Source organism: Falco naumanni, chromosome 1, assembly GCF_017639655.2.
Source record: "Falco naumanni isolate bFalNau1 chromosome 1, bFalNau1.pat, whole genome shotgun sequence".
NCBI lineage: Eukaryota > Metazoa > Chordata > Aves > Falconiformes > Falconidae > Falco > Falco naumanni.
The window spans coordinates 112,616,715-112,638,459 of record NC_054054.1 but is presented as its reverse complement, the minus strand read 5'-3'; positions in this window follow the sequence as shown (position 1 = coordinate 112,638,459).

Genomic DNA, 21,745 nt, shown 5'->3' with positions numbered 1-21,745 from the left:
CCGCTGGCTTAATACCGTGTGAATGGTTAGATGTCTGTACAGATTGATGGAGCAAATTACCCTTTAGAAGGACCCATGTCTCTCTGACTATAGAGACCTGGTTGACTAATTTCAACCTGACACTTCACTTCCCGATGGCAGCGGCATGCTGAGATGTGTCCTGGCTGTCCACCCATTGCTGCTTCCCACTTAACTCACTGATGAACACCCTGGCCTCCGCTACCGGCAGGAGCGGTGATAGATGTCTTATCTGGCTCTCCAGCTGTGGCCTGACAGGGTCCCAGGCAGTGTGCCCTGCGTGCCGCACCTCCCTCCCAAGCAGCCCAATATCCCCGTGTCACAAAGTGCCTGGCAGCTGAGGGGTTAAGGATGCTGTGCAGCCAGGGACCACCACTGCCGCACATTACTCATGCTCTCTGCTGTATTATAATCAATTCCATTATGATATTGTCGACGAGGGTGAAATGAACTCACAGTAGCTTAAAGCAAGATGGGTTAATTAAAAAACCTTGATCAAAGCATCATAAACTACATAAAAGGTTCCATCTTTTAATTATTTTCGAATGGTCTCTTAGGCAGTAAGGCCAAAAAGAAGTCCCTGTTCCCAGGGCCCACAAGCTGTGAAAATTATTGTGTCATCACATCAGATTCAGTTATCACTTGCTATGCAAATGAGAGAAAGGCAAAGTTCAGGATGGAGCCCCTTGTTAAGGGTGAAAAGGAGGAACTGATGATGACTGCTTAGCTCATCTGCTGAGCACCTGCGGACCCCGCACCACAGGGTTTGGCACGGCTAGGCTCCTTCCCGTCTGCCATGGGAACCAGCTCTGATGCTGCTTGCCCCGAAAGCTGGGATTGCTGGATGCATCTATGACATCGAGAGGACCTTGAGCAGCATCGAGCTTGCTCGTAGCAGTGGTTCTCCTGTGTGCAGCAGTGTGTCAGCACCGTCTGGTGTGATGGAAGCTGGAGGGGGGCGGTTTCAGATGAGCTCTCGTGAGCAGGCACAGACTAGCAGCAGCGCGTTCCACCACCAAACAGTAGAGACCAAAGGCAGATCTGAAGAGCCTGAGGTTTACGCTTGCTCTAAGATCCGGCAGTATTGCCACAAGGATGTTACTAGCCTGGGGGTTTAGCAGACGTTTGTATCAGTTGTATGACAAAGACAGACAACATAGTCTTGAAGTGTTCTTCCTAGTGCTGGCCTGTGTGCTGACACACAGCACTGGTCAGCAGGTCGGTGGCAGAAGTAAGGATGGCTCTAAGGTCATCTCATTCTCCTCTGCTCTTCCCAAACCCTGTGGGTGATTTACAAGAAATTGTTTTGGAAAAACATAAAAAGAAATGATTTCATGATTTGTGATTAGGTTGGAAAAGATATTTAAGTTCATCAAGTCCAACAGTTAACCCAGGACTGCCAAGTCCAATAATACCTAAGTGGATGAAGATGGGCAGTGGGAGAGAAAAAGGAAGGTGCAGCCTGTGTAAGAGAAGAGGAGAGCAAACCAGCAGCACTCGCTGCTGTTCAGGGCCTTTGCCAAAGTGCTGACTTGGCTGGGGCATTGCCATGCCTTGCCGTAATGTGGTGACGGCAGCGATCAGTGTGTTGTGGTTTCCTTCATCACCTCTGTTGTGGGGCTGCTCTTTCTCAGAGCAGCAAGTCCCTGCGCTGCTCAGTCCTTCAGCTCGATCTGCAGCTTCTGCTTTCAACAAAAGCAGACACCTTCCGATCCCCAGGACCGGGTCAGTCAGCAATACCCACGGTTTTATACGAAACACCAGGGCAGTCGGTGTTGGAGTCACCTTACTTCTGCCCTGTAATACCTGTTGCGTCTGTCTAGAGAACATGGCAATAAGGAAAGACTGAAAGACTTTGTCCCTTGGAGGAGTGGGCTGAGGCAGCCCCGGCGAGTCTGAGAGCAGAAGCTATCCCTGCCCTGCGCGCTCCCCGCTTGTGCCTAGAGGAGGTACCAGAGGTCCTGGACCGTGGTGAGAGAGGTTCAGGTCAGGCATTGGCAGGGCGGCTGGCGAACTGCCAGCAGAGGTTACTTCTGCAGGTCATGTCCCAGCCTCAAAGGTCTCTAAGGACAGGCTGGACAGACCTCTGCCAGCAGTGACAGCGGGAATGGTTGGCCCTTCTGTGGGATGGAGAGGGGACTAGACTTCTCAAAGACCCTTCTGGCTCGCCATTTCTGCAGTGACCTGCTTGCCACCTGGGCTGCGGTTGCTCCTGCAGCACAATTTACTGTCTGTTTGGTTGCTGTGGGTGTAAAGGGGTTAATTAATGGCATTAATGGCTGGGTTCGCCCAGCCTGGGCTGCATGACCAGGGTCAAGCCAGGGAGCTGTACAGAGCCTCCGAGCGAAGAGCAGAGGCTGTGCTGCCGGGGGCATGCTCCGGCTGGGCTGCTCTTGGCAGGCTGTTGTGTCAAGCTGTGAATCTCACGCTTGGGAAACAAGGTTTCGGCACCTGTTGGATGTTTTGGTTCTCGCAGACGCTTTCTGCTGTTGGATTGAAATCGGACTGTCAGCCCTCCCAGCAGCTGACGCTTCCAAAGCTCCCTTTCTAACCCAAAACAACTCACCGTGCTTCACAAACCATGCAATTCAGCAGAAAAATGTGACCTCTGGGTCACAATGGAAGTATTTACTGCGGCCAAGGTGTTCAGGTCAGAGGATGCAGAACCGTTCATCCAAGGAAGACTTTGGGGTGAATTTTAGGTTGCAAATTGTAATTATGCAGTCTGTTGTAGGGTAGCTGGGAGATGTAAATTCAAGTCTTTCCAAACACATCACAGCATCCTGGGTTACGACAGGTGGCAAAGGCAGCGGTGCAGGAACGTGTCGTAGTGAGCACAGCCAAGATGTTTCCACCTCCCGGTGTGTGAAGTGGGACCAGAGCAGTGTGTAATTCCTTCTGCCCTTTGGCTTTTGTACACTTTTATGCTGTAAGAAGCTTGTATTTACTCTGTTAGATATGCTTAGAAAATAGCAGGCCTATAATACTAATTGAAGGCAGTTAAATGATATTATGAATAACAATACATAGCATTACCAGTACAGTACTGGGATAGTTTGGGCTGTCTCAAGTAGGGTATTGAGGCTGCAAATACTTTTTTTTTTTTTTTTTTTTTTTTTTTTTTTTTTTTTTTTGTGGTGGTGGTTTTGGATTTCATGCAATTGTCGTTTCTATCCTATTATTTTAACCTCTGTAATACGTTTTTTTGAATACAATGATTTCTTGCAGAATGGCCTTTCATCACAGGTTTGAACCCAGCAATAGTTTTTTTCTGTCCTGCAGAGTTTTATTGTGAGGGGGAAAGAAGTGCCTAGAGAAAAGAGCAGCATACACTAATGCAGCTAATAAAACCGGGGTGTGAAAAACATTCTGTCTTCCCTTCCCACCCAACAATGATAGACTCTAACAAGTAGACTGCAGTACCACAGAAATGTGGGAGGTGTTAGCCAGTGAGTTTTGCACCACCTCCATTTGCTTCAGAAAAAAAGCCGATAGTATATCCACTGAACAAATGAGAAGAACAAAGTGTCCCCGGGTAGGAGCTTTGTGCAAATTTGGTGTGGAGCAGCGGTTGCAAGCACGGGGTGCTGCAGGCGAGACCCGCTGGAGCGTGTCCCCCAAGTGCATTGCTGAGCTGTTCCATCCTGTATTCTGCATGGAGAAGGGGAGGTTGCTCACTGCATCCTGCCATGTAGTGACTTCAAGTGGACCTTTGGACTCTCTGTTAATTAATTGATCTGATGAGAAGTCAGATTAGTTACTAACGCATACCTCAAAAGCCACGTTGCAGAGCAGCCTGGCTGTGGTGCTGGGCCAGCCACTTGGCTGACAGAGCCAGCGCTGGTCTTCATCTCCCACATGCTCCAACACTTGCTTGTGCCCTTGTCCTTTGTTTTTCTTTCCTATCAAATCTTGTTCCATGGGTTGCACTCTGCCACCTCTAGCGCTGAAGAGGATAGCATTTTCCACTCCAAATATAAATCTGTGCAGCCCACTCAGCTATCAGTTTTGGTATGATCTTTATTACAGAGACATCAAAATACAGTGTTCTCTGGAAAAAGGAGGAGAAAGAAAGGGAAGAGAAAGTACAAGAGAAGTACTAGCAAGCAAAATTGTGGTTAGCCCCTTCCTGGAAAAATAATCTACCCGATTGTGTGCTTAGCACTTAAATACGGTAGCACACAGCAGGAGCAGCTAAGGCTCTGTGCACAACATAATCTTATCATGGACTATTGGAATAAGAAGCACAGTTTCATGCTTTTCCTCTTCTGTAGAAGAGATTTATTATGAGAAGCAGGTCGCTGCTTCAGAGCACATACAAAAACAGTTGGCTTCATAACCTTGGGAAAAAAAGATAAATAAAGAAATCTCATGAGACACGTGTGAGAACCTAGGAAGTATTAAAACATATGTTGGAACATATTGATCCCTGAAAGCCTCCTGCCGCAGATATGAATCTTTTTCATTTCCAGCCACACTGATACTTTAATGAGGACAGTGCGTGCCTCTCACCTGTGTAAATCATTTATGCAGATTTTTGCAAAGCCCCAACATGGAGCTGTGCCCCAGCCAGTTGGAGAAGCATGGTGCCATATGGTTCAGCTTAGGCGGATCAAACTGGAGGTTGGCAGGGGCTCTGTGCATAGCGGAGCTGCAGCCTGTGGTCTGGGATTGAGCTCCCCAGGGCCCAAGGACTGCTGCCTTTTGTCATGTCAGAGGGACGGCCAGGGACCTGTTGTGTGACCTGCAGATCAGCATCCCTCTTTCTGTTGCCTGTCCACCATACGATTTAGAGTGCCACTTGCTAATGTGAGTAGCAGAGCAACTACCGTGTAAGATGATTTGTGGTGGCAAATGCCAGGTGTGTTGCCTGGTCTGGTGCATCATCTCCCAGTGGTACAGCAGTAATTTGGTTCAGAAAATGCTGGAGTGAAAATAATAGGGTGTTTGTGTCCCTGTTATTTTCCATTCAGCAGGCATCTAGCTAAGCATCTTCCTGCATGAATCACTGAGGATATGATTAAGTTTTAAGCAATACCAGAAAAGCCATATTTAGAAACAGTAGAACCAGCCATTCTAGTGAAAAAAAATGTCTTGGAGACACTTGCCTGATGTGTGAAGTGAGCCCCTCGCACCAGAGCGGAGGGCTGGAGCTCGTGTGGCTGCACATTCGGCTCGGCCGGGTTTGCCGGTGGACCCGTCCCAAGCCATCGTGGGCTTCCCGCGGGCAGCGGGGCAGCCGGGGCTGGCTGTGGACACCATCAGCCACTCGCTCCCTCTGTCTGTGCCCGCACGTCCTGCCTGCCCATGCCTCTGTGCTCGCACCGCCGGCAGCCGCTTCGTCCCACCTCCCTGCTCCCAGTAATGTGTCGCTCAGTGTGAGCAAAGTGCCTGAACTTCACCCGTTTATTCCTATTTCAAATACACCGGAATTTTTCCTTTTTCTCCCCCAGAAGTGCATTTGCAATGAACACGGTACAGGCCTAGGAGAATGCAAAGATGAATTACAGCTATGAAAATATTTGGCTTTATTTTAAATAGGAGTCACAACAGGTAAAGCAACAGCCATCTACCATTGACACACTTCAGATGTATCGAAAGACATTTTTTCCCCCACTGTTGAGTTATCCTTAATTATTCTTAAAATAAAATGCTACCATGCAACATTAATTCAGGAGAAGAAACTGTAAGTTCCTTGCTGTTCTCTAAGGCTTGTTTTCACGAGGAATTAATAGGAGTTAATTTAGCACTGCACAGCAAACAGTACCACTGAAGGAATATAAACTAGGTGTTTATTCCAAATTTCTTCCTCCCTCTTGTTAGTGCCCCTCTTTGTTCTTTATTCTGTGTGGTACAAAAGGTCTTAGTCTGGCAGATAGCAAATCTGCTGAAAAAGCAGAGATCCTGAAAAAAATAACTGCATGATTCTTTCCTCTTGTGACAGTTTAGTACAGATACACTGTTCTCCCAGTAGAAAAAGAATGGTGAAAACCAGGCTCTAATTCTTTGTAATTTCTTAATAGTAGTATTTGCAAACAGTATTTGTGTTGTCCCACCTATGTAGCGTGTCCTTCATCCAAGACGGATTTAGGTTTTATGGAGCAAGCGCTGTTTCAGCCCACAGATAGCACCTTGACTTGTCGAACATTTCCTGTAGAAAAGCGAGAGATTTTAGCCCTCACTGAGATGAAAAACTAAAATAACTGATTTGGAAAACATACTGAATTTTTGAGAGGCTTTATGTAATCTATTCAAACTCAGCTTGAAAGAGAGAAGTGGTTTTACCCCCGAAGTATCAAAAAATATGTAGTCTTAGCATGCACGCTGTGTAGGAAAATCCCCAGATCCTCAAAAGCTGGAAGCAGAGGTCACCTCTGCTAACAAAGGCTCATTTAGTGCTGCAGCTACTGCGGATGTCTGTGGAAGCTGGATGCTTGGTGAAATGTCCGTGTCCAAGTGTTATGTGGCTAGAAGTCTCTTAATTAGTAATTTCCACAAAGCCTAAGGTGACTCTGGGGGACCTCCCAGGCCAGTCCAGAAGCTGGAGGGATGCACAATGGTTCCTTGGGCACCCTGGGGAGAGCAGGATGCCCCTGCCTGCTGCCTCAGGCTCCTGATGCTGGTGCCAGAGATGGGGTCAGGTTTTTACTGCAGTGGACATCCTCTCCAGAAGGTCACGAAGGGTGAGAGGAAACAGCTTCCAGTTGTGCCAGGGGAGGTTTAGGTTGGATGTCAGGAAAGTTTTCTTCACTGAAAGGGCTGCCCAGAGCTGTGGCAGAGTCACTGTCCCTGGAGGTATTTAAAAGATGTTTTGACACGGTGCTTAGGGACATGGTTTGGTGGTGGGCTTGGCACTGCTGGGTTAACGGTTGGACTCGATGATCTTAAGGGTCTGTTCCAACCTCAACAACTCTGTGATCATATAAGGTTGTTGCTGAGTCAGGAAACTGGTGTTGCAAAATCACCTGGGCTGTTGTGTTGACACAAAACCTCATCCCTTGTCCTGCCACCCTGGGGCGGTTTTGGTGAGCCCCGTCCTGAGTGGACATGGAGAAAGAGGCTTAGGTGTCCAGAGGTTTGTGGTTGCACTCTTGGAGTTGCAGGGCAGACCCTCGGCACGTTACCCTTGGAAAATTATCCTTGACTCTCCACTCAGCAAAAATTTCTCTTTCCCTGTTCTGGTGTTATTTTGTTTCAGCCCAACTCCCCACGCTTGCTGCGTTGCTGGTGGCTGTCCGGGCAGTGAGCAGAGGAGGGGGCTCAGTGCCTTTCCAGAGAGGCTCTGCGGTTTAGGGCTGCCCCCTGTCCCATCTGACTTGGGCTGGAGAGCCAGCACCACGTACAGGAGGCTGAAAAGGAGGGTGCAACCTGGCTGATTTCAGGTGCCCCAAGTTTTGACTCCATAATTGAAGAGGAAGGTGGGGTGAGGAATAAAAATAACTGGTTATGTTTTTTCTGCACAAGGCAGATCGCTTATCATTCTGATGCTGCCTCACTTTTTAGTAGATGAGAAAACTCCCTCCGCCAGGACTGTCCGGGCAGGGAGGGGGGATGCTCCCATCCTTCTGGGACACCACAGACAGAGCAAGCTGGTGTTTTATTTGCATCATGAACAAAGCACGTCAGTCCTAAAAATTATACCTAAATGTTTTTAAAGATCTATACGAGTATTTAGTGGGGACTGGGGGCAGGGAAGAGCAGGAGGGAGAAATGACACACTGAGAAAATTTCATAAAAGCAATTAAAGAATCGCTACGCTTTTATGATTAACTTCATGTTCACAGGTTGAATGCGAAAACTGTTGGTAGGGGCATTGCTATTCCATACCTGACATGAACAATGGGAATATTTGTTCTGCCCGGGAGGATTACACCTTCCATTAATCTAAGTTTTATTGAAAGTTTAAATAACAGACAGACAAAATTTGATCAATTAGCAGTGTAATTCCAAGGAGATGTCACAGTGAAATTAAATCTCAGGCATTTTTAATGCAAAGAAGCCTAGGAGCTCCCTCCAGTTTTCTTTCTCAGTAACACTGTTTATATTTTAATTGAAAGTTTATTCTGCTTTGTGCATCTTCTACTAAATTTTAATTTACCACTGCAATGAGAACAGTTTTATACTACAGTGTTCGTAGCACTTTGCAGATAAGTCAAAGGCTGTCTCATAAATGAAGGAAACAAATGGGGTTTGGTAGGATTCACTAGCCATGGAAATCTCCTGAAGAAAAGAGATTTTGGAAGACTGGGGGAAAATGAGTGGGAATTGGTGCTTTGATGGAGAAGGATGCCAAGGCGGGGAGCCAGGCCCTCCCCTCGAACCCTGGAAGGGCATGCTCGGAGGTTCCTCAGGTTCCCATCGGTTCCAGCCAGCGAGGAGGCAGCCCTGTCTCTTTTCCTGCTGTTTACTAATTCTGCCCAAGCAGAGCCGTTGCTCTCCGAGTCCACCTCTACAGTGTAGGCTCCTCTGCTCCCCGTTGCTGTAACCATCCCCTTCTCGCCATTTCTCCATTTCTGCTTTCATTACATTACGGAATTTTTTTTTGTCCCTGGTGAAATGTTATTGCTATCGTTACTGTTCAACACTCCTTCCATTTTTATTATCATAAATGTCATTCTCACACGGTAAATACCAGAAGTGCCACAACCTTGCTGTGAATCTATTTCAGCACTATCTTTAGAGAAATCCCTCATCTGAAAAAGAGAAATACTGAAAATAGATACATATTTTTATATGTATGTATGTCAGAGAGATCAGCTTCTTGGATGGCTGGAGCAATGCAGATCTACTGACGTGCACAGTTCCAATTTTGTTTACACAATAAGAGTTTCTGGTCAAACCTAGGCCTCCGTGCCCTTACGGAGAGCTCCCCAGAAGGGACAGACACTCCAAATTTAACAGAAAACATTGCTGAGGAAAGGTTTCTTGCAGACAGTGGTGGCACAGGACAGAGCAGCAGGTACCTAAGTGCCCGGTATGCAACATGCAGGCTTTGATGGCAGATCAGACTGTTCCCCTATCAGTTACTAACAGGTGAGCATATAGCAGGAGGAAGTGCTGTTTATTAAAATTACTGTGGTGTACATATCCAAGCATCTAATTATTTTTAACTGTGTTTATGAAACTGGTCTGTTTGCAAAGTCCTGCTGTATCAGGGTAATCTGGTACCCTTGCCAGGGCATACCAGCTTCGTTTGTGGTATAAACCTGCCTGCTGAGAGGTGAGGATTTGGGGTTTCGGCTAGACTGTTTTCAAGAAGTAATTTTTCTCAGTAAAAGCAGCAATACGGTTAACCTTGCTTCAGTCACGTTTCAGCAGTATTTAAAACAACAACAAAAAAAGGCGGCTGAAATCTGCTAGGAGCTTGGCTCCAGCAGCCTCTCCTCCATATGGCGTGTTAAATGCCAGCACATGAAATTAACTCTCATAAATAAGTAATAAGCGATGATTTGCCCTGATCGGGATGGGCTGGCTTCCCATGCAATACAGCGTTTAACTATCGCTGCACCGCAGCAGCAAGGGTACCGTCCGCCACGGGGAGCGTGTGCTGCCTTTTGAAAGGTGTCAGAGTTTGTGCATGCGTTTTGTGCCCCATGTGAGAGATGTATGTGCCTGTGGGTGGGGTGCCGGGACCCCCATGCACCACCCTGCCCTGGGAAGAGACACCCAGGCAGCCAGCGTCCTGGCTGCCCTGCCTCTGCTCTTGGGCAAACGGGGTCCAGATCCACTCAGTGCCTCGCAGGCTGGTTTCTCACCGTGCTGGGGACCGTGGGACAGGCAGAGCCTGCATTACGGGCACCGGGAATCACTCGCGTTTTCCTCAGCTGCCTGCAGCTCTGCTTCTACTCCCAGCCTGACAGTGGCGCGTACCATTTGTTTTAGTTGGGACTGTTCTTTGGAGAGTGTCGGAAGGCAGCAGCCCCGCCAGCCGGTTCGGAGGCAGGCGTTACTGCTTCCCCTGCTGCTGGCACCCGCGCTGGCTGTGCGCACGGGAGTGCTTCGCACCACAGCGGCATGACGGACACAGCCACCCCAGGTATTTTGACTGGTGCCTGCTTGGGTGCTTACAGCCAAGAACCTTTCCGCTGGAAAATGACAGTGTTGTAGCTGCGGGTGTTTGAGGCGATATACTTCCAACAAAACATGTGTTCTGCGGGGAACTGGGAAGAAAAAAGCACTTTGGGGAGGCTGCAGCTTGCAGACCTGGTTACGGGGCGCTCAAGGAGCAGTCCCCTTTGGTATGTTCAGAACCAGATGTTTCAGTTTTCTAACACTTTTCACAAGTCAGGCTCAAGTGAAATTAATTTTGTTCAAACAGAACCTTTGAAATAACCAAAATTTTCCCTTTTCCAGAGGAGTTCTTTTATGAGAAATCTTTTTCACTTTAAGAACATAAGCAAATCAAAACAATGAAAATTCCTCTGAAATATAAGAACAATTTGCCATACATCACACACTTAATTTCTTCTCTTTCACTGACAGTACAGGGGCTTCAGACTGACAGTCCTGTCCCTGCTGGAACAGGAATTCAGCGTCCCAGGGGGAGGCAAGATTAAAGTAGAACTCTAAGATAATTACCCAGCTCTGACAAAAATCATTAAATACAAACACTAAAATTCTCAAAGGCCCTAAGCATTTGGGACAGCAATTTTTCAGCACATCTGCAAGGTGTCTTCCCAAGTCGCCTGGTGCCCGCTAGTAACAGGCATTGGTTCAAGTATCAACCCAAAGGGCAAAGTGCCAGCTCCAAACCACCCCTTCCCGCACCGCTGCAGGCTCCGGCAGCCTGACCCTGCTGCGCTCCTGAGCCCTGGCCCAGGCTCCATTGGAAAGCAGCAGAAACGATAAAAATTTTCCTCTTCTCGCCATCAGCGAAAAGAAAGTGGCGTGGCTGCAAGTCAGGGGGGATTGATGAATGGTATCTGAAGTGCGGCGTGCAGCGGTACGGTTCCTCATAACTGAGGGTAATGAAGGAGAATGTCAAATAGCCTGTGACTGTACATCTGACATAATCTGCTAAATTAACTGAAAATCTACTAGCATTGTACTCCTTGCTAGTCACTTAACTATCATTAACCCCAGTAACAAGCTGCAGCGTGGTGGTACCCGGAATCCACAGGCAGTTTTTGGCAGCTGCTAGGGGCCGGTGGGCTCAGGCGGGTGCAGCTGCCGGGGTCCGGCAGTGCCCCATGACACCGCGGTGGGCAGCGGCACAGGTAGTTTCAGCATGAGACCGAACTTGGTGTCAGTTTGTTCCCCAGCCACTCGGGGCCCAGGGAACTGAACAGCAGCAAAAGGGATCCTAGATAAGGGAAAGATATGCGGAATAGCTAAATGATGTAAATTCATGGCCATTTAACAGTAAGCAGTAATTCACCCAGAAGCGTATACTTTAATATAATAATTTCAACTGAAATGTATTTGTCCCTGGTACAGAGAAAAGTGGGAAACCCAGGCTTGCTCCTTTACAAAATACATCCTCATAAGGCTGACTGTCCTGGCGTGCCTTATCCAAGCCAGGCGCAGACCTTCGCCTTCCAGGGGCTGGTTTGGGGCAGCATCCTGGAGCCGTGGGCATCAGCTTTCTGTGCTCGATTCAGTGTGGAGCCGCCCCATGCCCTGCGGGGCTGTTGGCATCTCCCCCTGCTCCCACCACACTTCGTGGTTGTGGTCTTTGGGGACCTGGAGGGAATTTCTGACTGAGGCTTTGTCCTGGGGATGGTGACATGCATCTGGCTGATGGGTGCTTACAGCGAGCTTTGAGCTCCTTGCGTGGAAGATGCTTTGGTGCATGTGTTGCTTTCCTGTTCGACTTGTTAGGATGGAGCGTGTTTCGGGAGGGAGCCTGGCTGGGTGCCCAGCATCAGCAATTCGTTCAGAATTCATTTTCATGTGTTGCACAGAGTATCTTACAGGTGAAAACAACCTGTGCATCCTTGTTGGCTTCTCCAGAGGCTGGTGCACGGTCCCCAGCTTGGAGCAGGGTGACAGCATGGCACATGGAGGGGTGGCTGGTGGTGAGGAGCAGGCACAGACGTGCCAGCACCTGCCAGCCGGGGACATGCTGGCTGCAGGTGTGGCTGCAGCCTCTCTGCTGCCCTAACACGGCTGGGAAGCTCCCTGGGACTTGGTAGAGACAGGACCTGCCTGTCACAGGCTACAATCAGCTGCTTGGCCCCAAATGGTGAGGACAGAAAAAAAAACCCTTGATAGCAGAAAAGGAGCTTCAGATCCCTGTGCTGCTGTGCAGGGCTGATACCACTGCAGCCTTTGGAACCAAACTGGCTCTGCTGTCTGGCTGGGAGCACTTAAAAAATATTACTGATGCATTTGCTGCTTGACTGAAGTGTCACACCTGTGTTGCAGAGCAAATTAAGCTGCAGCTGATAGCTGGAAAACCAGGCATTTCTTTTTTAATGGCTTCAAATCGTTTCCTACTTAATTCCTGTTTACAGCATAAATACTGAAGGAAATTAAATTATTTAAGAGAAAAAATGGGTCCCAATTTCTGTTGATGCCGCCTTCTCAACTTGCAGGAAGAAAAGTATGTTTAGAGGCTGGGTTCTGCTCTGAAGGCCACCACTCCTCCATGGGAGATTCTGGCTTCCCACTGATGTGTAAGATAATTTCTAGTTTCAAAGATCTTTTTGCGCTTGTCCTGGAGATAAAATACAACACTGAAATTGCCAAGAGCAGCTTTCCTAGTTTGTGGTTCCAGTGTGGCCTTTCCTGACCTTTGGACATTTGCCGTGAATGCTTTAATCCCTAGCAAGGGTTTTATCTTAAGCAGATACTATAAAGGATCCGAGAAGTAGGTCAGGGGACATTAAAGAGTCTATTTGATTCATTGTGAACTGTGGGCACAGCACTGTTTTTAAGCCTGAAATATCATTACTCAGATGCAGTGAGAGCTGCTGCTTTCATTTTTGTTTTAGAAAATAGTCAAATAGACTGACTGGTAAGAGAAAGGGGACGGAGGGAGCCTATAGTGCATCCCACACCAGAACGACTCCGATCCCTAGCCAGCATCATCCTGTACAGAGATTAATGTCATCCCCCGATGTCAAGTTACAGAGCCCATAGTAATGATTAAATTGGCATTATGAAGCAGGAGTTTGAAATGCAAAAACTAAATCCTCGTACTGTGTGAGAGCCCTTGGCTCCAGCGGGCACGGGCAGTGCCGGCTCAGCGCCATGAGACGAGTGTGGTGCTGCGGCCAGCGTGCCCCTACCCCAGCATCAGGCTGCAGCCTGCCTTTGGCGGGGAGGGCAGCTCAGTTGCGAGGGGCTGAGGCAGATTTTATACAAGAGAACGGGAGGTTTGGGGAAAGTTTTTGGGGACTGAATACCCAGTTCAAGCAGGAAACCACCGCCAGCTGTCACAAGAGGTTCCTTGTGTTTTGGGGTGGCTGCGGCAGTGCTGGTGGTCCCACGGGACCTGCAGTGCCCCAAAAGGCGCAGGGCGAGGGGCTGCACCAAGACGCTGCCTGCCCTGCGACGGGCTCTGCCCCCAGCACTGCCGGCTCTCGTCGGGTCTGCAGGCTTCTCGGTCAGCGGATAGCGTTATAGAAATGGAAATGGGAGAATCCCAGCTGCCTCCCTTCTGCTGAGCAGGCCAGTTGTTTTGGGATGTTCCATATATACTTTATTAAGTATGGACAATATGGGTGGCTTTTTTCCTCCTTGCAGCCTGTGTCTGACCAGGGTGCAGAGGTTTCATTTCTTTTAATGATTCTCAAGAAATTATTGAGAAATCTAAATGTTTCAGAGTTATCTTCAAGGCTTACTGTAGTTCAAATGGTTTCTATAAATCCACAGTGCAAATGCTATTTTTCAAAGCTTTACTGTTCCCCAAATGATTGTAATGGTGTATTGACTGACTTTACTAGGGCCCTGGGAGTTTAGAAAAGAAAAAAAAATAGCTTAGCAAGCAAGATGTCTTAAAATATATATATGAAAGTTTTCAAAGTTCATCTAATCTATCTCTGTTTTGGGTATTTATAAACCAGACACTATCATTAATGTTAACAGCACTTTTCTGTTCCCGGGAATATTGCAGCTGTGGGTTGACTGGAGCTCTGTCATGCCTTGCTCAGATGAGTGACAGAGGGTTTCTTCTAGAGGGAAACCGACCACCCAGGGCATGGGGCTGGGGCTGCCTGGGGCACTGCTCCCTGTGCCAGGAACTGCTGTCAGGAGCAAGTGCTCTGCCTTCCAGCACAATCTGGGTATTTTCATGTAACAAACTATTTTCCAGCTCAGGGCCCTCCAGTCATGAACTTTCCTGCATCCCTCCTACAGCACTGCACCATTTTTACAGTGTTTTGCCTTTTCCCCTGGTGCTCACCGTTTGCTGGAGAGCCTCTGGGATGCTTTATGGCCTGGGGACGCACCAGTGGATGTTCTCCGGTCTTTCTCTAAAATACATTTGCCCATGATTCAGGTGACTGGAGTCAGTGGTCCCATCTATGTCATGCTGGACCTTGCAGCACATGTGAAGAAAAGTTTCCTGTGCTTTGCTGTCACTATGTGCCATTTCCAGGGTGAACAATTAAGGCAGCTTCTTGGGACCCCACAGGGCAGGGAAGGGGGGAGAGCCCACCTTGATGCTGCCTCGGGCCTCCTGTGAGCTCACCATGGCTGATGGAGAGGTGAGAGGCACAGCCAGTCCCAGCCCGCCGCAAGGGTGAAGCTCCAAGATTCCTTTAAGAATTTAGCAAAGGCATGTGAACTTCCTATAAGTGATTGCCTCAATGAAGGGAATTTGCCAGGCTTAGAGAAAAAAATTGCTATCAACCCATCTTTTGTTACAGCCGTTCTTTTCATTGATAATCCAGTAAAACTGTTCTTTATGGAAGACAGTGAAATCCTAAAGCCAGCCTTGATGGCAGCGGATATTATTCATTAAGGGCAGCAGATTGTTCTTTGCTATTCAGAAAGCTGATTAAATTGAAATGCTCTTTATATTTCCACAAAGAACTGAATGCCAGAACATAAACTGAACTTCTATCTTTTGATAGAAAACAGACGGCATCATTGGTGCTAATCTCTTTCGGCATATTGTCATCATAGATTATGCCAGACCCTGCCATAGACAGATCGATAGATCTATGTATGTATGTAAAGAGAGAGAGATATACACAGATGGATCTCCAGCTCTGTCCGTGCGAGTCCAATTGCTCCTGGTGCATCAACTCTGTGCTCAGCAGCCTCGCTGCAGGCCCACATGGTGGGTGCTTGCCCTACGTGGCCTGCATCCCCATCCCGGTAGCCAAAGAGCAGCACAAACAGCAGGGCAGCAGTCAGTCGGACCAAATGTGTTTGGGTTGCAAAAGTAAAGCCATTGGGTTTATTCCGAATGCTTTCAGTGTCGGACCCCACAGAGGGTGGGGAATGAGCTCTGGTGCTGGCTGCCCAGAGGGTTTCCCTTCCGCAGTGGCTGAGACCATGGGGGGGTCTCAGGGACAGGGAGGAGGAGGAGGATGGCAGTATTCAGGGGATCCTCAGACACTTCCCAGCTAGCGAGCTGGGGGAAGGGATGAGCTGCGGGGAGGTTATTTGCTGGAGGAGTACTGGAAAAGAAGGGAAGACAGGGAGTTTAGAGTAGAGACCAAGGCTGTATTCATCACACGCCCCACGGTCCCACAGGCACTGGCACGGGGGTACGATGCTGTTGTGGCCAAGGTGGGGTGGGACAGCTGCTGCCGGTGGCAATGCTGGCAATGCCAGCCCCTTCTGTCTGCCAGCCTGTGCGCTGGTGAGTGCCACCAAAGCAGCCCTCCTCCCTTCTTGCCTGCGATTGCTAGAGCTTCTGGGATCCTAAAATGTCCATGTAACAGAAATAATACAAGATGAATATAACTCCATACCCTGTATCTGTTTAAGCTAATAAATAGTTTCAGTTAATGGACAGCAAAAGGAATGATGCTCAGTAAATTTGATTTTATGAGCCTTTCACTTATTTGCTGTGCCCATTAGGTCGGAAGTTAGGTAATGGTAAGTGTCCATTAGTGCATTAGCTCAGTGATGAGGGAGCTGAATTAAAAAAAAAAAATAATAATTGTGGAAAAACCCCCGAAGCCTTGCGCATTTATTAAACCCTCCGTTCTTCAGCCACCAGGTTGGAGGGACATTAGAGTTTGGTCTTCATGGGGAAAGTACAGCGATCCATGAATCACCTGCTTCCTCACCACAGCCTTCGCTCTGCGCTCCCCTGCGGCAGGGAGCCCTGGGGCTGGGGCTGCCTGTCCTCCCCGGCCAGGGACCCATCCTGCGCCCGACGCAAGAGAGGTCGCTGCGGAGCGGAGGGGCTGTGTGGCCCCGTGCTGCCTTCGTGCTGTGCCGTCTGGGGCTGCATCTCCTCATCACAAATACCTGACCCAGCTCATGGCAATCCAGATAACCATTTAATTGATAATCTCTTCTTCTACTAATTTCCTGTAAAATTTTTACTCTGCCCAGGCAAATTAGGTTTTAAAATCTCTTTTCCCAATTTCCTGGGATTATTTACACACCCCACAAAGAGCTATTTACTGTTCTGGGTAATTCAATGAGCGTTCGCTTGCTTTGAATTAATATGCAGCATCGTTCCAAGTGCTAGCAATTTACTGGTAATTGGAACATTGGCTTACCCTGGAAAAAACATCCAGCCTTACAACTTAGTTTTCACAAGTCGCATTAATGCAGCAGGAGAGCCAAATTTCCTTGTTTACATGCTAGCAAGGAAAGATGTTCATTAGCAATTAGAAGCTAAATTCTCTTCGCTATCACTGTCTGACCGTTCTTCCCCTGTAGCTGTGCGGGGTGCTGTGGGGAGAAGCGTGGTTTCCCGAGCGGGTCGGTGATGCGCAGAGGGACCCGTTACGGTGGCAGCTACAGCCTCTGGTGGGGAGCAGCTGCCGGGGCATCCCTGGGGGACAGCAGGGCGCAGGCTCTGCAGCCACCGTCCCCAGGGCTGCTCCTCTGCACAGTCCTCTGTTGAGATGCAGAAGGTGGCCTGAGCACCACAGCCAGCTCTAGCAAGGGGTGGTAAAGTCACTACTGTAATTTTTAAGCAGTTTACCCAGAGATGTGTTGCAGATGCTGGAAGAGAGTTGGGTGGGTGAGGGGGTTTTGCGCAAGTGGGTGGAGGAGCAGGGCAGCAGGAAACCTTTCTGGCAGCAGGAGGAACTCTGAAAAACAAAAATACAGCCTGTATGTGCATTGCAAGCTGTTGGTAAACCAAATGATCATTGCAGAGACCTTTGCTTTTGGTTTACTTACAGGATTCAGTTGAGATGTCTGTAAGACTGATACCTAATGAATTGCATTATTCTTCGTTCACCTGGTGATTGATAGTTAAATCTAATAACAGCGTCAGTCTCATCAGCAGACACATTTCAGTTTCAGTTTGTTGAATGCACTCTGACCGTGGACAAACAGTGGGTGTAATAGAGACCTATCTTTGAAACTAATAGAAACTGATATATAGAAAATGAAATCTGTTTTCTCTGCCTGTGTTGTCTGCTTGCTTTCCTGATTTGGTTCCACTTACAAGGGTTACTTAAGATGCTAACGCTTCACCAGGGGGTTCCCAGATAATGAAAACAACTTTGTTAGGGAGTGCAAGGTGGGGAAAGAGACAGTAAGTTGCATTTGTTTGACACAGTTTTGAGCCCCCAGTGGGAACACTTTAAATGTGTGCAGTCCAGAGAGAGGGTTACCGTGCCTTGTGGGAGCCTTTTTCGTCCCCGAAGCTTTCTGTCTTGTGTATGACCCCCTGCTCAGGTGTGACACCCAACCCAGCTGAATGTTAAGGCAAATTGTTCTGGGGTCAGTTAAAATACCTGGGTGGTGTTTGCTGCTGAATTCGGGCAGCTGTTTGGCACCTGGCCTTTGTGTGCCACTGCTTCTGTCTTAGCGGGATGCTCTAGGTGCAATGCCAAGGCAAGCGTCGCTGCCCTGCCGTGTTCTCCTGGTGGACAGTGGATGCACGTCGCTGCTCCTTGTCGGAGGTCAGCTTCTCAGGGTGTTGCTTGACAATCAGGAGAGCCTGCTCCCTGCTTTGGTGCCCCGCAGCACCCGACCCTTGTGCCAGAATCTTCCCCTGAACCGGCAGCGCGACTGGCAGGTCATGGGGAGGTCATGGCAGGCCCCTGGCCATGCCCCCCTTGCAGCCCTTTCTGCTGGGCGGTGCCCATGGCATACACACATACCCCCCAGCGTTCTGTACTGCCCCTTGGCCAGGGCTGGGTCTGCCTCCCCAGCAGACGCCTGCATGGTGCTTGGTGACCTCCCCAGCACAAAGCTATGCCCTTTGCATGACCGGTGAAGGGGGCAGCTCTCAGGGTCCTTGCGACAGCAGGTCCCTTACTGCAACTGTTGTTTCTCTCAAACCGTTCTTTTTTTCATTGCATTTACTGTAGAACTGAAAATCTTCATGATACAAATATTTTTAGTGATTTTCATGCTTTGCTTTTCACCTATGAAAATGTGTTTACCACCCTGAAAATAAACAACTGCGAATATAGGACTGGTAGTTCTAGAACAAAAATTAACATATGCAAAATTAAATACTTCTAAAGAATTTTATTTCATTAGGGAATTTGCTGCTTATGAAAGCTGGCAGGCTGACAGCCTGGAGAGCTGAAATCTGGCCGTTGCAAGAGATGACCATGCACAGCGATATTGCAAGCATCCTCCACCTCGCCTGCTGCAGGGAACGTGTTTGACCCTGCTGGCAGAGCATGCCAGAGGGTGGTTAATTCTTTTGCAGTTGTACTTCCAGCCGTTTCCTTCCCTGCATAAGCAGTAACAGCAGCTTGCAGGAACCGGTCTGCTGGGGCCCTGGGACCATCATTCAGCTTCGATTCACGTAGGTCTCTGGGTGGAAATAGCTTCCAGTCACTAGCACCAACCTGGGGACAATACAAACCCACAATCTGTAGGAGAAATCCTTCATAGCCAGTTAACAGGCTCTCAAGCTATCAAGTACCCTTCAGCCTCCTTTGTACCTGCTCACAGAGGCTGCAGAGCTTGAGGACAATGAGGAGGTCCCCTCTGTCCCCTCCTGCTCTTTACAGCTGCCCTTGCCTGCAGCCCCCCTGGGCGAAGCTGTGCAGAGCCATCACCCTGGGACAGCAGTGCTGTGGGGCTGGTGGCCATACCAGCTCTCCTGCACACCTAGTAACTGCCCTCCCAGATGGCATCTCCATGGGCACCCGCAGCAGAGGGTGCTATGGCCTTAGCTTCAGCCGTGGGGAGACAGCACGGGCTTGCGGAAAGTCAATGCAGAGCTAAAATTAGGAGCAATGTCTTCCTCACACCCAGCGCAGTCCTTATTCCCGGAGACCATGCATTCTTAAAGGGTGATTAATATGATGTTTGGGAGAGGACATTAAGTGAGACGTCCTATTTACAAAAAGCTTCCTAGTGGAGTATTCAAGAGAACAGGGATCCGGAGAGAGCCGTAGTGTGTGTTGTTGGTAATGTAAAAGGACACCGTTATTTGTATTGCATCGCTGAACTCCATTAAGTCTTTTATTCACCTTGTTCTCAGGACAAATGCTGTTTCACGTGAAGCCATCTACCAGTCAGCACCCATCAGCAGATCGCTATTTAATTTTTTTTTATGCCAGACAGGAAACGGGCTGCTGCTGAATCATAACGATATGCTGCTTGCAGCGCCACTGGCTCGGTGTGGACGTCTCTGTGGCAAGCGGTGCCCAGCAGCACCCCGGCTGGCACCAGCAGCAAGGCCATTCCTCACTGGCAAGCCAGGCGCTGCCGGCAGGAGCCCACCTGGGCTGGGAGGGCAGGTGCGCCAGAGATGGGTCCTTGTGCAGGGCTTCACCCTTGCTGCGCCGCTGCTGGTTCCCGCTGGAGCTTTCCCAGCGCGTCCCCTCGCCCACTCGCCGTTGGAGCGGCTGATGGTGGGTGCCCCTGTGGACACGGGCCTCCCACTGAGTCCCGGCTGCTCCGTGCTCTGGGGGTCTGGGGTGCGGCTGGCACGTGTACCCCCTCGGGTGTCAGATCCCTGGCAAAGCTGTGAAAGCAGCCCGCTTCCCTCCTCCTCCGCATTAAGATTAATGTTTAAACAGCACTTGTCCTATAAATCTCTCTCGGAGGCTTTCCTCAGAACAAATAGTTTGCGGGAGAACAAGGCATCTATTTGAAAATGACAGGGTTTCCAATCTATTTATTAAACAGGTAACCACTCTCTCTTGAAATGTCAGATTGACTCTTCATCTTCCGCTGGATGCAGTTACGAGCACGTTATGGCAGAATATGTTACCGCCTATATTTATTTACAAGGAGAAAGAGTCATTGAGATTAATTGCACAACTGAATATGCAATATGGTAAACAGTTATTTGGAAATGATTGTTTGTGTTTAATTATGACATACAGGATAAGTTTTACAGTCATAAATTTTTCATTGGATTGTAAATGCAAATGCAAGCATTGAAATATATCAGCGAAATACATAAATACAATCCCTTTCACAGGAGTCTCCTGTAAGGGAGCGCTCACGGTCCTGGGGCCCTGGCGTGCCGCCGGCAGCGGGCTGCGCCCCGGCTCAGCGTGGACGTGAGAAGCTGTCAGCAAAACCAGCTCGAGAGTGGCTTAGAAACCAGAAATTACTTGTTTCTGCTTGTTTCGTTCTCTGTAAAAAAATTGTTGAGGCAGAGCAGTGGCCTTAGTGGGCAGCAAGGGATGAACACCCTCCTGCACTTGGGGCGCGGTCAGGCAGAAGGGGCCACCTGCTTAACCTGGGTTCCCGGCAAAACAGGAAACCTTTTTGTTTTCATGAAGGTGACTTGCCAACCTGTTTGGCTGGTCTCACCAGCAATTGTTTTTTATCAGATGATTTTTCCCACCTTTTCCCTCTTTTTACCCTTTTCTTATCTCTTTCTTCTCCTTTCCTCACCCCTCCTTCCCCCAGCAGGTGCCTGTGCCCATGGATACATGTTGCTCTTGGCAATTGAAGAAAATTAAAAATAGGTGTGTAGGGGGAAAAAGGTTTAATAGGAAGAAAAGATGTGCCAGATAAAGTTAAAAAAAAAAAAAAAGTGGTAATAAAGAGGAAATTTAATTGAAATGCAAAATCTCCATGAGAAAAGGGAAAAATGTTGTTGGGGGGAGGCAGAGGTAGAACGTTGTCTTCATCTAGTCTACTCATTTGAGGGAAGAAGCAGTATTTATTTCCCAGCTGTTTGAAAACTGGCATGATAATGAAAGATGAGTATTTTACTGTCTCTGTATTTCTGAAGGTAATCTCTCCTGGGACAAAATATATCACTTAGTGAATTTCATAATGTTTATTTTTGTATTAGGCAGAGAACAAATTGTTTCGATGTTGTACAATCACACACTCAGGCTTCCTACATGCTTAAAGGCAAGTGCTTGTGTTCTGAGCAACTGTCTGTGCCACCAGGTGATATCATTTTTTCTTCTGCAAAGCTGGAAAGAGTGTTCCATTTCTGATGAAAAATTTTAATTGCAAAATGCTTTTTTGACCAAAAAGACACAGAGCAGATTTTGAATATAAAAAGACATTCTTTTCAACTGCTTCTCTTGGAAGGTCTCCTGTTGGTGTTGGTTTACTTCATATATTGCAAAAACAGAAATGTGGTACCAGCCATTTCCATGTTCCATTCACTGTGAATACGTAGCTTAGTCAGAAAGTGAGGTTTCTGCAAGGTGGCAGAAAGCAATCTTTGTCACGGGGTTCAAACTGTTTACTCACA